The 22494-nt window shown below is 36.8% G+C and overlaps 1 long non-coding RNA gene across 1 annotated transcript in view; it reads left to right on the top strand.

Moving 5' to 3' along the window:
- The window catches only part of LOC111821075 (uncharacterized), a 505833-nt gene that overhangs the window by 470878 nt on the left and 12461 nt on the right, over positions 1-22494 (top strand). The window contains exons 2-3 of the long non-coding RNA XR_002824558.1: positions 14585-14773; positions 20203-20294. This is a non-coding gene — a long non-coding RNA (uncharacterized LOC111821075). The remainder of the gene's footprint in view (positions 1-14584; positions 14774-20202; positions 20295-22494) is intronic.

Here is a 22494-nt window from a genome sequence, read left to right as displayed (position 1 = left end):
GGAAAGCATGGCCCCTGGATTCTCTATCAGCCCAAAACTAAAACAGTTTCCAAGGCCAACTCTTCAGACAAGGATTGGACTGGACTGTGGAACATAAAGGGATACTCGTGAGGAGTGCGCCTCTTAGCTCAAGTAGATACAAGAGACTAAGGCAGAGAGGGTTAGGAGCTGGTTGAATGGACATGGGGAATCAGGGGTGGCAAGGAGGAGTGTGCTGTCACAGTATGGGGAGACAATTAGGGTCACATAACAATGTATATACAAATTTTTATATGGGAAAAATAAAAAAGAGTAATGGTAAAATAATTTCAGAACCATTTTAAAAAGTGAATCTATAATGGATATTCTAAAATGCTATTCATTTCTGAGGTGTTATGGTATGGTGACATCCAGAGTATTATTAAAGAATATGCTTTAAGGATGGTTTGGGTTTTTTGAGTGGGAGGCCGAAACTTTCAAATAGGATTATATTATGTTGCACATAAAATGAAACTATGTGCGTAATAAGTTTTTAATGATTGCCATTATTATACAATTCAAAGGATACCTTCTCAAATTGTGGTAATTATAGTCTCTTTTGTTAGCCAAGCTGGGGGTATGGGGACAGGTGGGGACTAACCATGGCGGAGGAGGCACTAGAATTGTGGAGGAACTCTATACCACATAAATGAGTATTTCAGAAGCCAACAGGTTGTAATAATTTGGGGCATTTCAATGGAATGTTAGTAAGTCACTAAAGATTTTGAGAACTTTGAGACAGAATATTGTGTTATTATTAAGTAAATAATAATATTTTATTTATTCTCAGTTTGATTTTTGGACTTCTATAAATAATGAAAAGAGAAGAGGCGATTGTTAGCATAAGAACAGATAAATAGCAAAGTCTCATGAAGAAGCTAAGAGAAGAAATGTAGGTTGGAATCAAGCTTACTATTGCAAAGAAGACGATAGTGAAAAAGTAAATTAGTCATACAACTGTGTATTTAATAAGTAATTAACCATCAAAAAACTAAATAATGGTGGCGCATACTATTGCTTTTAATATTTTCCATCATTGTATTTAGAGCAATATTGCACCATATTAATGCTATTTTCTAACTCCTGTGTGTTTGTTCGGTGTCTCAATTCTTTAGATGGGCTTATTGTTCACTTAGATAATATTTCTCTCCATAGTTTAATGTATCCATGGTTATAAATGATTTGTCTCACAGGAGCCATTATTCTGATATGAACTGCTAATAGAACAGTATTAAATATACTTTTGGAAAAAATATGTGACATCTTGTTACTACATATAAAGAAACAATTTCAGTTCTACATCAATGTTAACTGGCAATTTTCTTTGTAGACTGTGAATCTACCATGAGAACCATAGCCAAAACAAACTTCAATAAACACACATTGCAGTTTCAAACTCTTACCATTTAAGGTGAACATAATAACAGCTTTTAACAAGATAGATCTTTCTCCAAAGACCTTTAGGTTTCAAGCGTTGTTCAGGTTTTTTATTCATCATAAAACAAAATATACTACTGCGATTTGCTTTATGTCTTCTAATATCTTGAGGCAAACGGGCTGACAAATGTATTATTGTCTCATAAAGATGAGGAGTTCTGGATGATGTCTGCAGCTGCATTACCCACACTGGACTACGCTTCTGCTTTTGTTCATGCTGTCTCCAGTGCTACAGAACAAGTTTGTGCGGTTGAAACTATAATGCCTGCTTCATAATACTGCTTTGTTCTTTCTGCAAAGACTCACTGTCTTACATTAAACATGCTCATAAATCTCTCAGTAATTGTATATTATTTTTTCTGTTCCCTCTATGGTTTACACAATATATTCAATTTGGGGCTTATGCAGCTTTGTACAGGGGTATGGCAGGTTTATAGGATGTTGTAAAGCTGAGAAAAGTAAGGCAGTTATTGTTAAGCCTTTGTAAGCTGTTTGAAAAAAGGCGTTGCTTGAAAATATGGTCTCAGGACCAATTCTACCAGGTGAAGTTAACTCAGAATTTTATTTCAACTCTTTCTAAAGGAATGAGTGCTACTATGGACTTTTCCAAAAATAGAAAACTTTTCTTAAAAACTGAGTTTTGCAATACTTTCTAAAGACCAGCCAAAGGGTATTAGGTATATTAATAATACCTAAAATACTCTCGGAGGCCTCCTTGGCGGGTCTGAGAAGCCAGGCCTGAGCACGGCCCTGTCCCCGGGCGGTGCCGCAACCCCAGGGTGCCGCGCATGGTGCTGGAGGCGCTGCAGGCTGGGGAGCCGCGGCAAGGTACCTCGGTGGTGGCCATCGAGCAGTACATCCGGCGGAAGTACCCGACGTTGAGCATCATCTGGCTCAAGTATCTGCTGCAGCAGGTCCTGGCCAAGGGCATCAAATGGGGTCTCCTCATGCAGCCCCCAGCATCACGGGGGCCATCAGCCACTTCAAATTAGTTTCCAGGAAAAAAAGGATAATCCATCCCAGAAAGACGTCCACCATCATGGCCACCTGAAAACCCGCGGAGGCCAAGAAGAAGGACCCCTAGCAAGGCAAGGGAGGACCCTCCCAACCCGGGCGAGGTGAAAAAGGGGCCCAAGAAGCGGGGCGAGGTGAAGAAGGTTCTCCCCAAGCCAGATACGGCCAAGGAGAAGACCCCCAAGAAAGGTAGCAAAGCCAAGGCCAAAGTAGTAAAAGTGGGTGAGGCCAAGATGGTCCCCCCAAAAGCAGAGAAGGCCAAGAAGGCCCCTCACGATGCTGCTGGGCTCAGTGGGAAGTCAGTGGTCAAAGGCGGCACCAGCAGCCAAGCCCCTCTTCCAGCAGATGCTGAGGCCCCCAGGAAAGCAAACGCTGGGAGTAAGAGCTCCATCCAAAGCCAAGGCTCCCAAGGGCAAAAATGGTGCTACTTTTCCAGCAACAAAGACAGCAGCCGGCCAAGGCCCCTAAAGGGGAAGCTGCCCAGGGGTCTGGAAAAGAGCCAGAAGCCAAGGCAGCAGCTCCACCCAAGAGCAAGTGCAGCGGTGGGTCCAAGACAGCCCTTGTGCACCTGGCCAAGAAGACAGAGGCTCCCAAGGGCCCGAGAAGGTCTGCGCTGGCTGCCAAGGCCTTTTTGTCTAAGGCAGCCATCAAGAAGGCAAAAGCCAAGAGCTGGAGGCTGTGGTAGAGAGGCTGAGAGTCACCTTGAGTTGTTATTTCCCAATAAATTGTCACTGTGTTTATTTAATTGCAACCTATCTGCCAATAATTTTTTTTTTCATCCAATACTTCATGGGATATAATCCAGACTTCTGAAAGACAGTTACAATAACTAGTATTTCCATTTTGTTCAACAGGCCAAGGTCAGGATTTGACAAGAGTAAAAAACACCAAACCAGTTATGAATCGAGTCGATTTTGACTCATAGCAAGTAAAAAACCCAAACTCATTGCTGTCGAGTCAATTCCGACTCATAGTGACCCTATAGGCCGGAGTGGAACTGCCCCATAGGGTTTCCAAGGAGCAGCTGGTGGATTCGAACTGCTGATGTTTTGGTTAGTAGCCACAGCTCTTAATGACTGCACCACCAGGGCCCCGATAAAATATGTATATATATAATAAAAATAATACACAGAATTAATAAAAATTGTTTTTGATCTAATGCAAGTGAACAGTACCTATATTTAGTCTAAAGAAGCTATATGAAGGACAATTACAATCAAGTTTCTACATGATTGAAATGAAAATCTTCCTAGATTAACCAATTGAAATAATATTGATATTTTTCCTTATTTATCACCATAGAAGTCATTGTAAATGGAGGATAAATTCTTTCAAGATGAAGAAATGCCCCAAAACTTTCCTAGTCAATATTTTACTTTTCAAGTTCTAAATTAGATTATTGTCAATATACTAATTAACCAGATAAACCTATGTCTTAGATACTATCTGGTAGTGTGCACTGAAGTGCAAAATATGACCTACTTGCCACCTGAAATACAAATAATGGGTATTTATGCCCTTTAGAGGAACACTCTTATTTATAAAAACATATACAGAAAACTGAGCAAATCGTGCATAAAATTATCAGAACTGACCCCTATCTCTTAGGATGATGGTGGACACTTGGTCAGAAAGTCCAACAAATCTCTCAAGGCATCATAAAAAATCTGATGATCTTTATTTTACCTGTTAAGCAGCCAAAGGACTAAGACTAACCGAAGGGTATTAGTTATATTAATGAGGACTAAGGTGTGCCTGACCCAAGCCATGGTGTTTTCAGTCGACTCATATACATTCAAAAGCTGGACAATGAATAAGGAATACTGAAGAAGAATTGATGCCTTTGAGTTGTGGTGTTAGAGACTATTGAATATTCCACGGGCTGCCAAAAGAACGAAAGAATCTGTCTTGGAAGAAGGACAGCCAGAATACTCCTTAGAAGCGAGGATGGTAAGACTTCATCTTACATACTTTAGACACGTTATCAGGAGGGACCAGTCCCTGGAGAAGGACATCATGCTTGGTAAAGTGGAGGGTCAGCGAAAAAGAGGAAGACCCTCAACAAGATGGATTGACACAGTAGCTGCAATAATGGGCTCAAGAATAACAACGATCATGAGGATGGCGCAGGACCAGGCAGTGTTTTGTTCTGTTGTACACAGGGTCGCTGTGAGTTGAAACTGACTGGACAGCTCCTAATAACAACAAAAACAAGCAGCCAAAGTGGCACATAGATTTCTTTCCAATTCAGCAGGGATGCTTGCCTTACTTACTTCACCTGAATTAAGGTTAAGTTCTAGATTTAACTGATTTGAGCTGTAGTTAGCCTGCTGGCTTATTTTTTCAGTGATGGTAGTCCCGAGCCCCGTGGATGTTCTTCTTCAGTACTTCCTTAGATATCTGGTAAGGTTTAAACAGAATTCAGTAGTCTTCAATAACAAATGAAATAAATGGCCGTTTACTTCTCACCCTTATTCTCTGTGCCTAGAATAAGTTCACATTCACCTTGGGCATAGTATCTCATCCATCAAAATTTTAAACACAAATAGAAAATTCTAAGAGATCAGTTCAAATGCTAGAATTGATGTAACAGAAGTTTTGTGCCAGCATTGCTTGAATTTCAGTTCTTGATAATGAATGTCGTTAAAACACGGAAAACCATAAAAATGCTAGCTCGTTCGTATTTAGGAATTAATAACATAAGAAATATAATCAGTCAATTAAAACAATAGAAAAGCACACATTTTACATGATTTCAGATTTATTTTTAAAAAGAACTGACATGTAAAAACATGTCAATCCATGCTGATTGTTCTCTCTTCCACTATGTAGAAATGAGACTATACATCTTCCAGGGAGAAAGAGTAAAGACAATTAGCTGCTTAACTTAAGAAAAAGCTGCCATACACTTTTGTGATTTTGTAAATACTTGGATCAGTGTGACACTGGAAATCTTAAATTATTGGGATAATATTAAATGTCATGTTCTTGACAAATTCATATTATTCCTATTAGATTTCAGTGCAGAAAAATTAGTCATTTTTTTTTTTTTTTTTTTTTGCGATGTGAATGGTTGCTTCCAAATCAGCACATCACATTTTCTTCTCTGGTCAATATATATGAGTAAAATAACATAAAAATTATAACTTATAAATCAATTGTTGTTGACTGCTAATTCTTTTACATTTCACAGTTTATAATACCTATTTCCAAATTATAAGCCTTTCAAAGTTTCACTTTGATGATAGTCAGACCCACTCAGTATGTGGAAGGAATGCCCAGTCACTGGGTACTACGAAAGATTATTTCTGAATGTTAATGGATGGAGCATCAATCTGCCTGACAAATGAAAAAAGTGTTCATTGATAAATAAAGCATTTCACTTACACATGAGGAGCAAAGAAGAGTTTTATACAATTTTGGAGAATAGTTATTAGGCTGACCACTGAGACTCACAGGCCAATCTTAGACACTGGTGGCATTCCAAAGGTGGGGAAATAAGAGTGGCCACTGGGATAAGCAATATGGGGCACACGGACTGTAGAGATTTAAAAAGAAAAATAAAGTCCACTAAAGGTCAATACTAAGCCCTGGTGGCGCAGTGGTTAAGCATTCAGCTGCTAACCAAAATGTTGGCAGTTCACATCAACCAGCTGCTCCTTGGAAACCCTGTGGGGCAGTTCTGCTCTGGCCTATAGGGTCGCTATGAGTTGGAATTGACTTGACAGCAACAGATTTGGGTTGGGTTTTTTAAAGGTCAATATGTCTTTTCTATTGTTGCCATGCACCCAATGCAAACAATATCAGTAATGAAATAGTCTTCCCAGAAAAAGAATTGCACCTTTTGTTGACCTAACAATTGTTGTGGTTAATGTTGAGTTTTAATAATATAAATGAAAGTTTCAAAGTAGCACTTTTTATTACACATATCTTAATAAATCTTGTATTATTACATAGATGCTAATTTGGAAATTTTCCAGTTATACTTTGACCTCCGACATGCACAGACTCTACTATATGCATTAATTTGAATAGAATGTTCATAAGGGTTCAGAATCATTCAAGTTCACGTCAGGTTCATTTTATTACATCTCCAACACCTGTGGCACTATACGTTCCTGCCCTCTTTGAAACAGTAGATTTGAAATAAGCAATGATAACACAGAGCTTACATTACATCTATTATATCATTTTAAGTGATCTCTTAGAATTTCTATTTGTGTTTCAAATTTTAAATGTCAAAATAAATATAAACTGCAAAATTGTAGTTTTTTGTTTGCTAAGGACACATTTTGTTCATACATGAAGTACTCTATTGAATTTGAATAACAGTTACATTTTATTTTTTTCTTCTTAATTATTGTTCTCAACTTAAAGAATCAAGAAATAAAAAAAAAACAGAAGTTCAATGTAGTAGCAGTCTAAATTATATGCTTTGTGGACATTTTGGTTTTGTTAAAAGGAACTTATTATTTGTTGGTCATTATTTACATAAACTTGTATAGAAGACACAGTGACAGGAGACTATCGTAAGCCGTGCTTGAGTGGGGCTTCTCTAACTCTGCACAAATGGACTATAAAATGTGCACTTAGGAACTGTCTCTTGCTGAAATCCTACAGCTGATTTAACAGGAAACAAAACAACTCCATGTAATACGGCAGGGGTACGTCCGCTTTCTTGGTAATACTGGGTACTCATGAGGAGAACAGCTATTGAACAGCTTAGTGATAAAAACAACATTGTCAGTCCTCAACTATAAATAAAGCTATTTGTTTAAAAACCGTTTACAAAAAAGATAAGCTTTTGCTCAAACTGGAAAGTGGCATTTGTTTTCTCTTCACTGGAGAGAACTATTTTCTGAGCACCATTAACACAGTGGGGTGACCTGTCAGCACCCACCAACTTTCCCAGAGGATTTAGTAACATTTCCATTAGACTCCATCTCCTCCCCAAGGCACGTATTGGAGTGATTCACTAATGTAAAGCCTGGGCTCCCCCACTAATCCACAGATCACCCATAAAGAGACACTAGCTCAACCAGCATCTTCCCCGGCCTTTTTTGAGGTACCGTAAGGGAAACGTCCTATCTTGGGGTTTGCTGAGACCCTTCTTGTATAATGTTGGTCCACAAAGTCGTAAAAAGCCTTGAGATATTTTCTCTGGGGTAAAATGTAGCCAAATTTACTTACAGTGACCACAACATCGTCACTGTAATAGGCAGGTAGGATCTACACAGCCCAGCTAGCAATGTATTAAAATATGTTAAATATATACACACACATATTTAATAGTCATATACTCGTGCGTGCATACGTACATATTTATGGTGACGACTAGTTTGTTGAAAAAGATTAAACTCACAAACTGAGATAAATACTGTAGTGTATTGGTAAAGAGAGCAGGTATTCACATTAGAATACCTCTGTTCAGATTTTAGCTCTGTTATTTACCATGTCACTTATAGGAGGATTAAATGAGAGCAAAATAAAGTGCTTATCCCATTGCCTTGCACATAGTATATGCTCAATACATATTTATTATTAAGTACACTTATGCTTGTTCTTGTGGTTGTTAGATGCCCTCAAGTCTATTCCAGAACATAGCGACTCCACGTGACAGAGTGGAACTGCTCTATAGGGTTTTCTAGGCTGTGTTCTTTACAGAACTTCGAAACTGCTGGGTGAGTTCAAACCGCCAACCTATTAGCCAGCGCCCAGGTGCTTAACTGCTGGGCCACCAGGGCTCCTTAGTATCCTAGAGTATCTCGTTATCAGTCTTTATTCCCATCAATAAACTAACGATAGCAATTATATCTAAAAGAATAATCTTTTAGATTCTGAAGATCTTCTTGTTTTCCTCAGTAGGACATCCCCTAAATGGGTATAGCATGATTAATAAGGAAATACAATCATTTGCTTAGGAATATTTAAATACCAAGTTTGTATCATTTAGTGTTATCAGAGGCTTTCTTTTATTGCATCCTTCCTAGAACAGTGTCTGCCTGGTCCTTCCTAGATTTTCCTGTTGACCCTTCTATTGCTGGACTTCTAAACGTAAGGATGACTTTGGTCCTGGACCAATTCTTTTATCTCATCTAATACAAAGCAAAAAAAGAAATAAAAATATTTTAAATGCAATGTCATGTACATAGAGAGAAGTGCGCAATCAATTCGTTTTCACAAGTTAATACTCCAGTGTAGTTGCCAACCAGACCAAAGAATAGCACTTTATCAGAATTCTAGAAGCCCCCACCTAGACCGTCCCAGTCACTACTCTCTTCCGCTCTACAGATTTCTGTCACCGTAGAGTAGTTTTTCCCCTCATTGAGCTTTATATGGATGGAGGCACACAGTATGCACACTTTGAGGCTGATTTCCTTTTGTTGGAGTTAGGATTGTGAGGCTTATTGCTGTTGGTGTGTGTAAGAGTAGGTCATTCATTTTCTTTGGGTATAATAGTTTATTATATGAATAAACTAACATTTATTTAAGGAGCTTTAGTGGCACAATGGTTAAGAGCTCAGCTGCTAGCCAAAAAGTCAGCAGTTCGAACTCACCAGCCACTCCTTGGGAGAAAAGGCCTGGCAATCTGCTCGCATAAAGACTACAGCCTAGGAAACCCTATGGGGCAGTTCTACTTTGACCTATAGTGTCACTATGAGTTGGAATCGCCTCGACGGCACACACAATAACAACATTTAATCATTTTACTATTATGACACACTTGGCATGCTTCACAATGTGGCCATTATGAATGGTACTTCTATGAAATCTGTATGTTTCATACATATATGTTGGGTATATAACCAGGAGTGAAACTGTTGAATCATAGCACATACATTTGCTCAGCTTTAGTAGATACTGTCAGACAATATTTCAAAGCAATTGTACCAATTTATACTTCCACCATCAGTGAATAAATGTTAAAATTATTCAACATCTTGGCCAATATTTGTTATCATGCATCTTTTAAGTTATGTTCATTTTGGTCGGCGTATAGTGCTAGCTCACTGTGGATTTAATTCACGTTTTCCTTGATGAATAATGTTTCTGAGCACTTTTTTGTATGTTTACTGGCTATAAGAATATCCTCTTTTTAAGAAACGCCTGTTCAAAGCTTTTGCCTGTTACCCCCCCCCCCATTGGGTTTCTTTTTCTTATTGATCACTTTGTTGTACATATATAATCAAAATATTTTATCTCACTCTGTGGCATTTCCATTAATGTTCTTAATAAATTCCTTTTGTACAAAAGACGTGTTTATGTTACTGAACTCCATTTTATAAATATTTTACGTTTATTGTTTTTTGTATCCTCTTTAAAAAATAAATGACTACCCTAAATTTATAAGGATATACTTTTATGATATAATCTAAAACCTTTTATTTACCTTTCATATTTAGATCTACAATCTTCCTGGTATTAATATTTGTATATTGTGGGAAGTAGCGATAATAGTTGAATATATATGTATATCACCTGTTTTCCTAACACACTTTTGAGAATGATGAGGACACTATTAATAATTTTGCCAGGACAACGGGTATAAACCAGTTGAGTCTAGGAAAACTAGGAAGTGTGTCTCCAGACACATGGCTATTCAATTGACTTACTCATTTCATTAGCCTCTCTTAAATTGATCTAATCTACCGTTGAATCCTTCTATTGAGTTCTTAATTTGTTACTTTCATAGATAGTTTTAAATTTTTTATTGGAATTCTTGTTATAGATTTCTATTCTCTGTAAAAATTTTCCCTTTGTAGTCTATATACTTTAACATACTAATCTCCATATCTGACAACTCCAATATCTGGTACTTATGTGTAACTATTTTATTAAAAAATCATTTGGTTTTGATTTCTGCTAAGCCTTATAATTGAATCCTAATCATTATGTATGAAAACATTTGTAAAGGTTCCAGATGATATTTTCTTTATCCAGAGACTAGTTACTTTAGCTTCTGGCAGGCAGTCAGAATAGGGGCAATTCATACAGAGATTGTAACTATTTGCTCTTGGGTTTTAGGCTTGGGGAAGGCTGATTTCTTTTTGGTATACATTTATTCCTAGCATGTAGCTTTTAAGGTCTCAAAAGAAAGGCTACTGCATTTACCTGGTCTTACAGCTTACCCAAAAGCCCATTACTATCGAGTTGATTCCGACTCATAACGATCCTATAGGACAGAGTAGAATTACCCTATAGGGTTTCCAAGGAAAGTTGGTGGATTAGAAGTGCAGACCTGGTTACCGGCTGAGCTCTTAGCCACTGCACCACCAGCGCTCCTCCAGCCTAAGTGGGTCCGAATTTTCCATTTTTGTTTCTCCAGATTTGTGAGACTGATGAAAGTGCTTCTCAGCTTCTTAGCATTTTCAGAGGGCTTTCTGTTTCATCTTCTCAGCTTAGAAGCTGCTGCTCGCAACTCAGCAATGCCTCAGTGGGAAGATAAGCTCTGATTTTTTACTTTAATTATCTATGTTTCTCTTTTTTCTGGGATTTAGACCTTCAAGTCCTACCTGTCTTGGTAGCCCTGAACTTGTTATTCTGTCCTTTGAGGCCCAGAAGACTGCTGAAATCTCTTCTCTGTTTCCTGGCCTTACAGATGCTCCCTTCTTGAATTTTTTTGCATTTAGACCCTGTGTCTTTTACAACTTGGCACAGGCCTGAAGGGAAAAGCATCACAGAATGTCAGCCTCACCTCAATGATTTCTCAGTCTCAGGAAGATCTTAGCCCCTTGTGTTTTGGCTCATTTAATTATCTCCAATGGCTGAAATAAGACTTTAAAAAATATTTCATCCTGATTTTTAAGTTGGCATTGACAGGGGGGTTGGCCAGATGCAAGTTAGTCCAGCAATCAGAAGCAAAACTTCTCTGTTATCTATTAGGTGCAATATTTCCCTAAATCTCAAATTCTATATAATACTGTGTCATCCAGATTTTTACGTCTCATCCTGTTCTATTTCTTGAGATACGGGATTATTATTCACCATTTTACATGGTAGTGTGACTTTGATATCTAATGGAAATCTCCAACTTAAAATAGTAAGAAGAAAATCCTTGATGTATACTTCCAAATTTATTTCTCCCCATGTTTTCCCCTTATCATTATACGGTACAATTACCCACATAGATATTAAAGCTAAGCCAATTGCTTTCTTGTTTTCCATCACACCCAATATTCAGTACATTAACAATTCCTATTTGATCTACTTCCTACATACCCCATATATATCCTCTTCTCTTCATATTTACTGCTAAAAATCTAATTAAAATCACCATCATCTCTTGCCTGGTCTACTTCCCTTAACTTGTCTCCCTGCTTTAACTCTGGTACTTAGTCTAAATCCTTCTCCATAAAGTAGTCAAGTTATCTTTTGAAACATATAAGCCACATCATTTTATGCTTCATTAAAAAAAAAAAAAAGTTCATTAGCTTCTCAGGAATTAGAATAAAATTCATACTCCTTGCAAGGGCCCCTGTGATCCTAGCTGATCCAACTCTTGCCTCTGTCTCTAACATCATCATCTTCATAGTCATTACATTCTAGCCATATTTCCCTTCCTCCAGTCATTTGAAACTATTGTTTTTGCCCAGGCTGCCTACTCTGTCTGGAATGCTTTATCCCAGACCATCACATGGCTTACTCTTTGTCATTTTAGCTCTCAATTCAAACCTCTTCTATGTATAGGCCCACTCGGAATCACATCACTCTATTTTTCACTTTCAAGTTACTTATTTCTGAATTATTTTTTTGTGTGTAATTATTTATTAAGTAATTCGATTCTCAAACTAGATCCTAAGATCATTAAATGCAGGTATCTTTTCTGATTTTTGTTATTAATGATGCCGTATCCAGTGCCTGGATATAAACATTCAGTAAATAGTTGCTCAATGATTGAATGAGTGAATAAACGCTTGTTGCAACTGTTTCCTTACCTGTGGTTCTGGTTCTCTACAGCAATATGTGAACGTTCCCTTTTTTGCCAGTATAGACCACTTTAAACATGTGATAGGAAGTGAGTTGTTACTTCCAGGACAAAATAAAACAGATTTCGATTTTATGCAGGAACTTGGAAGCCATGACCAGCTCTTCAAATACCATTCTACACTTCTCTTTCTGGAATGGGTACTTCTCATAATATTTTGTCATTTATCTGTGCAATCTAATACAATCATCAAGTACCACAAAGACTATCAACAAGGAGATCACTGGCTGCCGATCAGTGGCCGCTTTCTTCAGAGTTGACTTTCTGTGTGAACAAACACACTCACACACCAACACTCTTTTCTTTGGACTGATCTTGTATAGAGAATCATTATTCCACAGCAGTAAATTTTTGCGTTGACAGTTAACTCACTTATTAAACAATTACTAAGTCAATTAGCACAGCTTGCTGACTCAAGGCGTAATGAAATTAATTTGTATCTAAAAAATAACTATCATAAAAAAGTCATTCACTTATCATTTAAATGTATTATGAGACATTTAAAAATAGACATTGCACAAATAAATGAGTGTTGCATCTTATATAATCATGTATTCTGTAGTAGTTATACATACTACAGTAGAGCTTTGTATAATATGTTATGAGACTTTGAGTAAGAAGCAATTCATTCTTGGTGTGGGTATGAGTCAAGGAGACAGTAGAAATGATGTTTGATTGAAATGTGAACACAACAACAACAAAAAAGCAATTTTTATTTAATTTATCCCATTTAGTAAGTACCAACTAATATAATCTTAATATCAAACCAAAAAAATAGAAACTTTTAATGAAATACCATATCAATATGTGTGCCCATATATGTATGTATATCTACCACCCACCTGTCAGTTTGTCATACTGTCATGGCTTGTATGCTGCTGTGATGCTGGAAGCTATGCTACCAGTATTTTTTTTAAAAAACCCATAATGGACAAGTTCAGCCAAGTTTCCAGACTAAGACAGACTAAGAAGAAAGGCCTGGGTATCTACTTCTGAAAATTAGCCAGTGAAAACCATATTGATTACAACAGAACATTTTCCAATTCACTTGCTTTGGATACATCATGAGGAGGATCAATTGCTAGAGGAAGACATCATATCTGGTTAGATAGCAAGCCAGAGAGAGTGAGGGAGATCCTCAGTGAGACGGATTAACACAATATCCACAATGATGGACTCAAACATGAGGAGGATGGTGAGGATGATGCAGGACCAGGAAACATTTTGTTCTGTTATACATAAGGTCATCATCAGTCAGAGTTGACTTGACAGCATCTATCTATCTGTCTGTCTGCCTGTCTGTCTATCATCTATCTATCTACATATACATATATATGGTTTAAATGGAGCTATTCATGTTGAATCAGAGAAGATGAGCTCAGCTTCTGAGCGGTCTCTCTTTTACTCCGCCTTGTGACCCTTGAGGCACCTCCACAGATTATAGGTCGCCATGAAATAGAGTTTAAGAAACACTGTGCCAGATGGACCTGTGTTAGCAGATAAAGAATTGTTTTCTTCATTTTGAATGAAGAATATAAATATGTATTTATAAGTATAACTGAAAAATTTCAATACTTAAAGCTTCAGAGAAGACATTATTTTGGTTCTACTGTTAAGTAATCTGGAAGAGTATCTTCATACCTGATTGACATGGTGATATTAATCTAGCTCCTCTTTGGACACTTCCCATATGCCTAGAATTTTTGTGCAAGTAACTCAACGTGATCAGTTTCCACAAAGCAAATCCTTACAGCAATAGAGAGAGAACGAGAGGAAGAAAGAGGGAAATAGAGAAAGAGAAAGGGGAAGGGAGAGAATAGTGCCTTCTAATTTGGAATTTTGGGACATCAATTTTGGTGTTCTCCTCTCTTGGTAATTTAACAGGAAAAATGGATATTATTAAACATGGCATATTATGTAGGGCAGTAAAAAGTTTCTGCCCAAGGTGCCCTCCTACATCGAAAATCGTACAATTTAATGGTTCCCATAAGTTTAAAAATAATTGAAAATGTATTTAATCTGTACATACCTCGTCTTGAGGGAGTTGAGAACTAATAAGTTGGTATAGTTATCTGAGGAAGTGACACTAGAAGAAGCGATTTCACATGTATGCGTTTCGTTTTTTTTCAGTTGTACTCGTTTTGCTAGTGATCCTATGATCACATCTTCAGCAAAATATGACACGGCATTTGGAACTAAAACAGTGAGCGTCCAGGAAATATTGGACATCTACAAACTGAAGATCACTTTCCTTAAACTTTATGAGAGTTTGGATTATTCAACGTTATCATAAAATCAGCTATTAATAAGACGCACAAGGTCATTTTGTTACTTTTTTTCTTCAAAACATAACAACAAGAAATTAAGTTGCACTTATGAGTATGTATTAATGCTATTACAATGGATACATAATGCCTTGGAAATAGTTATTATATAAAAAATGCTTATAAGATGAATAAATGAAACTTGAGGATGACTCCTTCCTCACTATAAGCTGTGTTAAACCATTAAGACCAGAGCTACTGTCCTTTTCTGAATGTTTTCGGACTTGGATGTTGTCCAGAGCTCATCTGTCATTCCTAGATGTGCCTTGGGCTTTATCTGCTCATCTGCCAAGTAAAGACCTGCATCTCTGAGCCTCAGTCTAGTATGATGTGTTTATTGATCACACAACACCAATGCCTTCAAGTCAACACTTGATTCCTGACGGCTTCCTAATGTTACTAATGGAATTCTGGCTTCTTCCCGTATTTCATCATATAACTTTGCCTTTTAACGTGTCTTCTTTTCCATCTTGAAAACATAATCTCTGCTGAATTATCCTATCTACAGTTAATTCATTGCAAGATCTCTGATTACCAACTTTGAGTTATCTCTTATATTTGTCCTTCTATGTCCATTCCTGTTGCTTTTTTTCATGGTCTGGTTCCTTCTTCGTATTTGCACTATAATTTCAGCACAATTCTTTGTAATAAACTCTACTATTCTCATGTTCTTTGTTCTTATCTCTAAGTGACATGGCATCACTTCCCAAATATCATCAAAGTTCCTTAGATGGCCTGTCAAGGCTATCGTTGATTCAGCCACACTTACTTACCCAAATACACCTTTTTATTTTTTTTTTAATAGTGCTTTACAGCTCAGGTTAATTTCTCATACAAAACTTTATACATACATTGTATTGTGACTTAGTTGCAATCCCCACTGTGTGACAGCACACTCCCCCTTTCCTCCCCGGGTTCCCTGTGTCCATTCAACCAGTTCCTGTCTCTTCCTACCTTCTCATCCTGCCTCTGGACAAGTGCCACCCATTTTGTCTCGTGTATCTGATTGAACTAAGAAGGACACTCCTCTTGAGTATTATTTTTTGTTTTATAGTCCTGTCTAATCTTTGTCTGAAGAGTGGGCTTCAGGAATGGTTTTGGTTCTGGGTTAACAAAGCATCCGTAAGCCATAGTTTTGGGGGTTTCTCCAGTCTCTGTCAGAGCGTTAAGTCTGGTCTTTTTACGTGAACTTAAGTTCTTCTCTGCATTTTTCTCTCACTCCGTCCAGGGCTCTCTGTTGTGTTGCCTGTCAGGGCGGTCATTGGTGGTAGCTGGGCACATCCAGTTCTTCTGGTCTCAGGCTGGTGGAGTATTTAGTTTATGTGGACCTTTTGTCTCCTGGGCTAATATTAACCTTGTGTTCTTGGTGTTCTTCATTCTCCGTTGCTCCAAGTGGGTTGGGACAAATTGATACATCTTAGATGGTCACTTGAAAGCTTTCAAGACCCCAGATACCACTCACCAAAATGAAAATATGCCCTGACTTTTTCTCTTTCCTTTTGTTCCAGACCAGAGCCCTTCCTTACTTTTATTTGTGAATGTACTTAGCTCATTTCTACCTCCATAGTTTGGGGAGTTATTTCAGATACTAACTCACTCCTATTTTTTTTTTTATTCAGTGTCTGCCTCTTGTCAAGGATTTTTGCTTTTGTTTGTTTGCTTGCTTTTTCTTGTAACACATTCCCCGGCTATTCTGGTCTTTGCTAGTTCTGGTCCTGAGCTATTCAGTGTTCAAGAGAATGTATTCAGTGTCTCATAGTTACTTGCATATTGTGAAGAATTGGGGTATAAATATCAACATAAGCATATATATGATATGGACCTGGTCATCTATTCTTGAATATCACTATGACATGTGCCCAAAGGTAAACTTAGCAACAAGGAGGAGGAATAGAGCAGTCACTCTCTGTGCCACTTCTTCCAGCTTTACCTCATATGTCATCTTGTGTTAAGTTTCTGGAAGGAAGGGCGCACTATGTATGCCTTTCATTTTCCTTAAAGCACCTGGCACATTGTAGTAACATAGGTCTCAATAAAGGAGTGCTGAATTGGATTATGTTTGATGCCTGGTTTAATTATCAACCTTAAAATTACATTGTAAATGGTAACCAGGATGTTAATATATCTGTGACCCTTTGTTAAGGAATTTAAACAGGGAACTAACAAGAGCACTAATCCTCAAGGAGATTAGATTTGTCTCTGAGATGAAATTTCACGCCTCCCCTTGAGCATGAGTGTGCCTTACAAATCAAACAATTTAACACCTGCACAGGCTAAAAGGAGCGGTAAAACTGCCCATCTGATTTTCTCATCTGTAGCCATTCTCTCTGCATCCCAACCCACATTTAGCTCAGCCAGCTCAGTCATAGGAGATGAGGCTATGCAAACTTTGCCTGGAGCAGAAATGTTGACAAAGTTTATAATGGTTCAAAGAATTTCCTTTTTGAGGCATAAATGTTAAAAATAACAAGAAGCACGAGCTATTAACAAAGGAATACATTCAAAAATGGTTTCTATTACTTAATGGATGTAAAAAAAACTCATTTAGTTGGCATCTATAAGTCACGTTTAGACTTATGTACCAACAAGATTCTTGATACCCCTAACTCTTTGTTTATCCTTCAGAGGTTTTAGCATTATATCAGACTATACAACTATATTGAGTTACACCGTATAAACACACACACACTAGTATTAAATTATATATTTTATTATATTGACAAGGAACCCTGCTGGTGCAGTGGTTAAGCTCTCAGCTGCTAACCAAAAGCTCGGCATTTTGAACACACCAGCGGCTGGGCAGGAGAAAGATGTGTATAGTCTGCTTTCATAAAGATTTACAGCCTTGGAGATGCTATGGAGCAGTTCTACTCAGTCCTATAGGATTGCTTTGAGTTGGAATTGATGGGATGGCAGTGGTTTCGCTTTGGGTTTATTGTACGGACATTATATATCCTCAGTTTTTGCTAGGAGGTAAGTCTTCTGAGGGCTTCCATTTTGTCTAATTCACTGTTGTATGTCAGAGTTTAAAACAATCCATGGCATACAATAGATAATAAATGTTTCTGAAATGAAAGAATGGATATTTTGCATGGCTTTATAGAGGAAACAGTGACGCTATAAAGGAGTAAATGTGGACTCTTTTTACTCAGTAATTAGATCTGGTGAAAATCAGAGTTGTTTTAAATTCAGCGTGCTTATTTGCTGTTTTTCAAATGTTTTTTATTTGCAAAACCTTTAATGAGTTTGGCCTGAAGGAATTTTCCTCCAATCCATATGTTTCTTATTCCCTTAGAATTAGCTCTCACCAGAACTATTTTAATTATTTATTTGAGCTCCAAGGAGGCTTTGAGGGTTCATTAAGGAACTCTTTCTGTCTGACTTTTTATAATAGGAAGTCTCATGTTTCTCAACCCTTCGTAAACTAAATCCTCAAAAATCTATAACCAGTGTGAGATTCATCGTTACGCTGGTCTCCACTCCTGTTTTTAACGTCACTGGAGCCAAACATTTCCTTGTATTTGTTAAGTGAACAAACTCTGTAAGTCTTACCTTCTGCATTTCCAGTGTGGATATTGCAACAAGTCATAATGGTTTAGTGTCTCACAATTTACCCATAGCATTTCTCTTTGTAAAGATATACCTATTAATCTTGCAAATGCCCTTTCCCTTCAGTTGTTCTACGGAGATGTTGTAAGTTTGTCTTTGAAATTACAGTTAAGGTATATGTGAGTTGGGGAGAAAGAGGAGGAGAAGGGAGGAAAAAAATCAAATGATAGCAGATACAGCATTTCTCTTTCCCTCTCCAAGAAAACACATCTGTTGCCATCACGCAGATTCTGACTCCTAGTGACCCCACAGCACAGCGCAGGACGGCCCCGTGGGGTTTCCAAGGAGCAGCTAGTGGATTTGAACTGCTGAGTTTTTGGTTAGCAGCTGAGTCTTAACCACCGCACCACCAGGGCACCCTCTTTCCCCTACCTTCTTTAAATTCAACATGTCACTAATAAATACATTTTATTGGTATCATGAGTATATTTAAAATTCAGAAATTATCTTGGTTATTTTCAGTAAAACGAAGATATTTGATCCAATCAAGTAAAGGATCAAAATTAACTAGATCAATACACACACCTCTCCATTAGAAAGTTTAACTACTGAATTTTTATGTATGCATTTCATTTTTAAAAGATTCATTATATCTTCTATGTGGCTCTAGGGGAGGGTGTAGGCTTAATTTTTCGGTGAATTTAAATCCTGTGCTCTGGTGTGCTGTGAATGTTTATGAATTAGGAACATTTAAGCAATACCTTCAATTAATTTAAGGCTAAAAACAGGGGATTAGCCTTTGTCTTTTTTCTTCTTTTTAGGCCTCAATTACATTATAGAATATTCTCTACAATATTTTTAAATACAATGAAGTTTCATTTCTCTGGGATCATTTAGACAGCTGGATAAAATAGATTATTTCTATGCAAACCATTTCATTTCAATATTTCCATATTTTCATCTAAAACTACATATAAAATAGGGTATACTAAATGCATTAAATAGATAATTTGATAAGATAAATAAAATAGCAAACCAAACCAAAGCCAAACTCGTTTCTGTTGAGTTGATTCCGACTCATAACAACCCTACAGGAGAGAGTAGACTGTCCCCATAGGGTTTCTGAGGAGCGGCTGGTGGATTCAAACAGCTGATCTTTTGGTTAGCTACTGAGCTTCTAACCACTTTGCCACTAAGGCTCCAAAATAGCAAAAGAGTGCCTAAATACCTATAGCAGACATGTAACCATATAAAGGAACTCCCATTTTGAAGCCTTTTTTTTTTTTTAAGTAAAAGAATCTCTGAAACCTGAAGGTCTTCACTATGTTGTCAAATTTTTAATGATAGTTTGGAAATATATACATATTTTTAATCTTCTCCTGTAATTATTAAACGTTAGTCATGTTGGGATTTTTGTAACACATGCAAACAAATCAAAAGAGATACAAGCATAATAAACTTTTTGCTTTCACAATGTGTGTGTGCTTTCAGTCTGTTTAATGCCACGTGGTTCTGAATGTAGAAACATCATCTAATGCATTGTGTCAAAAATAACAGGTTAATGCTTGGATTCAACTTGAAAGCTCCTTTTATAAATAAAAATGTTTTTAATATAATGTGTTCTCCTGGAAACTTGAGAGCATAAAATAAATTTTCCATATGCAAGTAAAATTGTGAGGGAGCTAAGGTTCCCAAATAAATGCTCTATGGACATTTGATGCTCTGAAAATGCTGTATTAAAGCATGGTGCCATATTAAAAACAAAAAAGCAAAGGAAAATGTAAAACTTTTTTATTTTAATATGTGCTATCACTGCGCATGTTTTTAAAAATCAACCTTTTCCAACTTTAACTAAAAATTATTTTGCACCAACAGGTTCCAGAAGCTTTTTTTTTTTTTTGTTAGGGGAAAGTGAAGAACAATACTGAGCAATTTATTTTGGCATCAACCCTGATTGCAACTGTAATGTAAGTAACAAACTCTACCTAAAGTACAATGAAATTAGAAAAACTGCCTTGGGAACACTGTAACCGGGTTTTACATGCTTTGAAGTCTGGAATTATAGGGGTCTTGTTTTCCGAGAGAGATGCATTAATGTTAGCAAGGATTTAAGTATGTTTTAATTACTCCTTTTGATGCAGAAGAGGTTGTACAGAATCATAATCATTACATATCTGAAAAAGGTCATCTCCAGAGGCTTGCAATCCCTGAATTATTGGATTTGGCTATTGTAATTTGGAGTGTGTGTGTGTGTGTGTGTGTGTGTGTGTGTGTGTGTTGCTTATAAGCAAGATGACTAAATACTAAATTGTAATAGAAAAGTGGGCTTCAGTAATTTTTATATAGTATGTGTATGCACTGCTCATGCCATGTTAAAAACTTGAAATATCATGAAACCACCTATTTATAGCATTTTCTAATTGAAAGAAACCTTACAGATAATCTAGTCCTATCTACTCATTTTCTCCATGGAAACAGGCTCAAACTGGATGGCTATCTTAACTAATTAATATATCTTTATTTTTATTTGGAGCTCTTAAATTCTTTCACTATCAATGATTCAAGGATTTTTTGCATTGGCTTAAAATATATGAAACTATCAATTGATTCCGTTTTTACTTGAACAGGCACTTCATTAGAAAAAAAGTATCAAAATATTTTAAATGTGGATAAAATCCGTGCAAAGTAATGCAATTTTTATTGGCACTAAAATAATGTTTAATAAAAACGTACTGGCATATTTTTAAAGGAAAGAATTATGCAGAAAAACATATGCTTTGTTAAATCCAGTCGACTATTTCTAAGTAGCTGTTGAATGGGTCAAGAAAGAAATACCAACCAGACTGTGTACAGTCAAAGCTATTTTCAGGTAGAAAATCCTGGCAGGTTGATGCAACACATATGCGGGCTCTCTGTGTTGTCTCTACAGATAAAGGAGACTGTCAAGGTTTAGCAAAGCCATGTGATTTCTGCTTCCAAAGAGCTATTAGCCATTATTGCTCTGAAATAGAAATTTTATTAATAATAAATAGGCAATAGTTACTGGATGCTTATTACGTGCCAGATATTACTCTAAGCTCTTTTACATATACTAACTCACTAGTAAAACAACCCTTTGGGGGAAGTATTCTGATATTTTGTGATTAACTCAGCATGTGGTTGAAAAGAATTTTAAACTCTGCTTTACTTCCACATCAAATAGAAACTAATACAAATGTCAGAGAGCACTCCTACTAAGTTTCAAAAAAGTACTACGACATGGTGTGAAACTCCTATTTCAATCGTCTTTCAGATTTTCACAGAAACTGAGATACTGAGATGCACTATAGATAGATTTTATTTTTTCCGCTGAGGCTATAGTCTTCTAGAGAGAGTTCTAACAAGAGTTAAACCCCTCACAAAAGAATAGGAAGGCTTATTTTTTTATCTTGATATCCTTAAATTTCTATTTTAAACTACATTGATGGCTACTCCTGAAAATTGGAAACTGAAATGGTTTAAATGAGAAATGTAAAATCACCCAGTATTATTAAAGAGCTAAATTCCTAAATATTTGAAAAATTTACTTTATAAATACATGCCTGTTTAGTACAGTACCGAGAACATTGTGATGATTCTAGGGCAAATCGTTAGGCATTCAACTACTAGCGGAAAGGCTGGTAGTTTGAATCCACCCAGAGGCACCTTGGAAGACAGGCGGGGCAATCTGCTTCTGAAAGGACACAGCCTTGAAAACCCTATGGAGGACAGTTCTACTTTGGCACACATGGGGTCATGGGGTTGCCATGAGTCAGAATTCACTTGACAGCAACTAACAACAACAAAGAAATATATAGGTGTATGTATATATATATATGTGTGTATATGTATGTGGGTAATATACACATATATTATACATATATATATATACACACACACACACATATATATATATATATATACACACACACATATATATATCTACACACATATATATATCCTTTCAGGTATGAGTGGATCCTTCATCCTAAAACCTGTAAATAAAATTTTGGGATATGAATATTACTTTCACATCAACCAAAAAAAAAAAAAAACACACACACACATATATATATATATATATACACACACACATATATATATCTACACACATATATATATCCTTTCAGGTATGAGTGGATCCTTCAT

The sequence above is a fragment of the Trichechus manatus genome, unplaced genomic scaffold, assembly GCF_000243295.1.
Source record: "Trichechus manatus latirostris isolate Lorelei unplaced genomic scaffold, TriManLat1.0 scaffold00062, whole genome shotgun sequence".
Taxonomy (NCBI): domain Eukaryota; kingdom Metazoa; phylum Chordata; class Mammalia; order Sirenia; family Trichechidae; genus Trichechus; species Trichechus manatus.
Note: the sequence above shows the minus strand (reverse complement) of the source record. Positions and strands in the feature narration are given on the sequence as shown.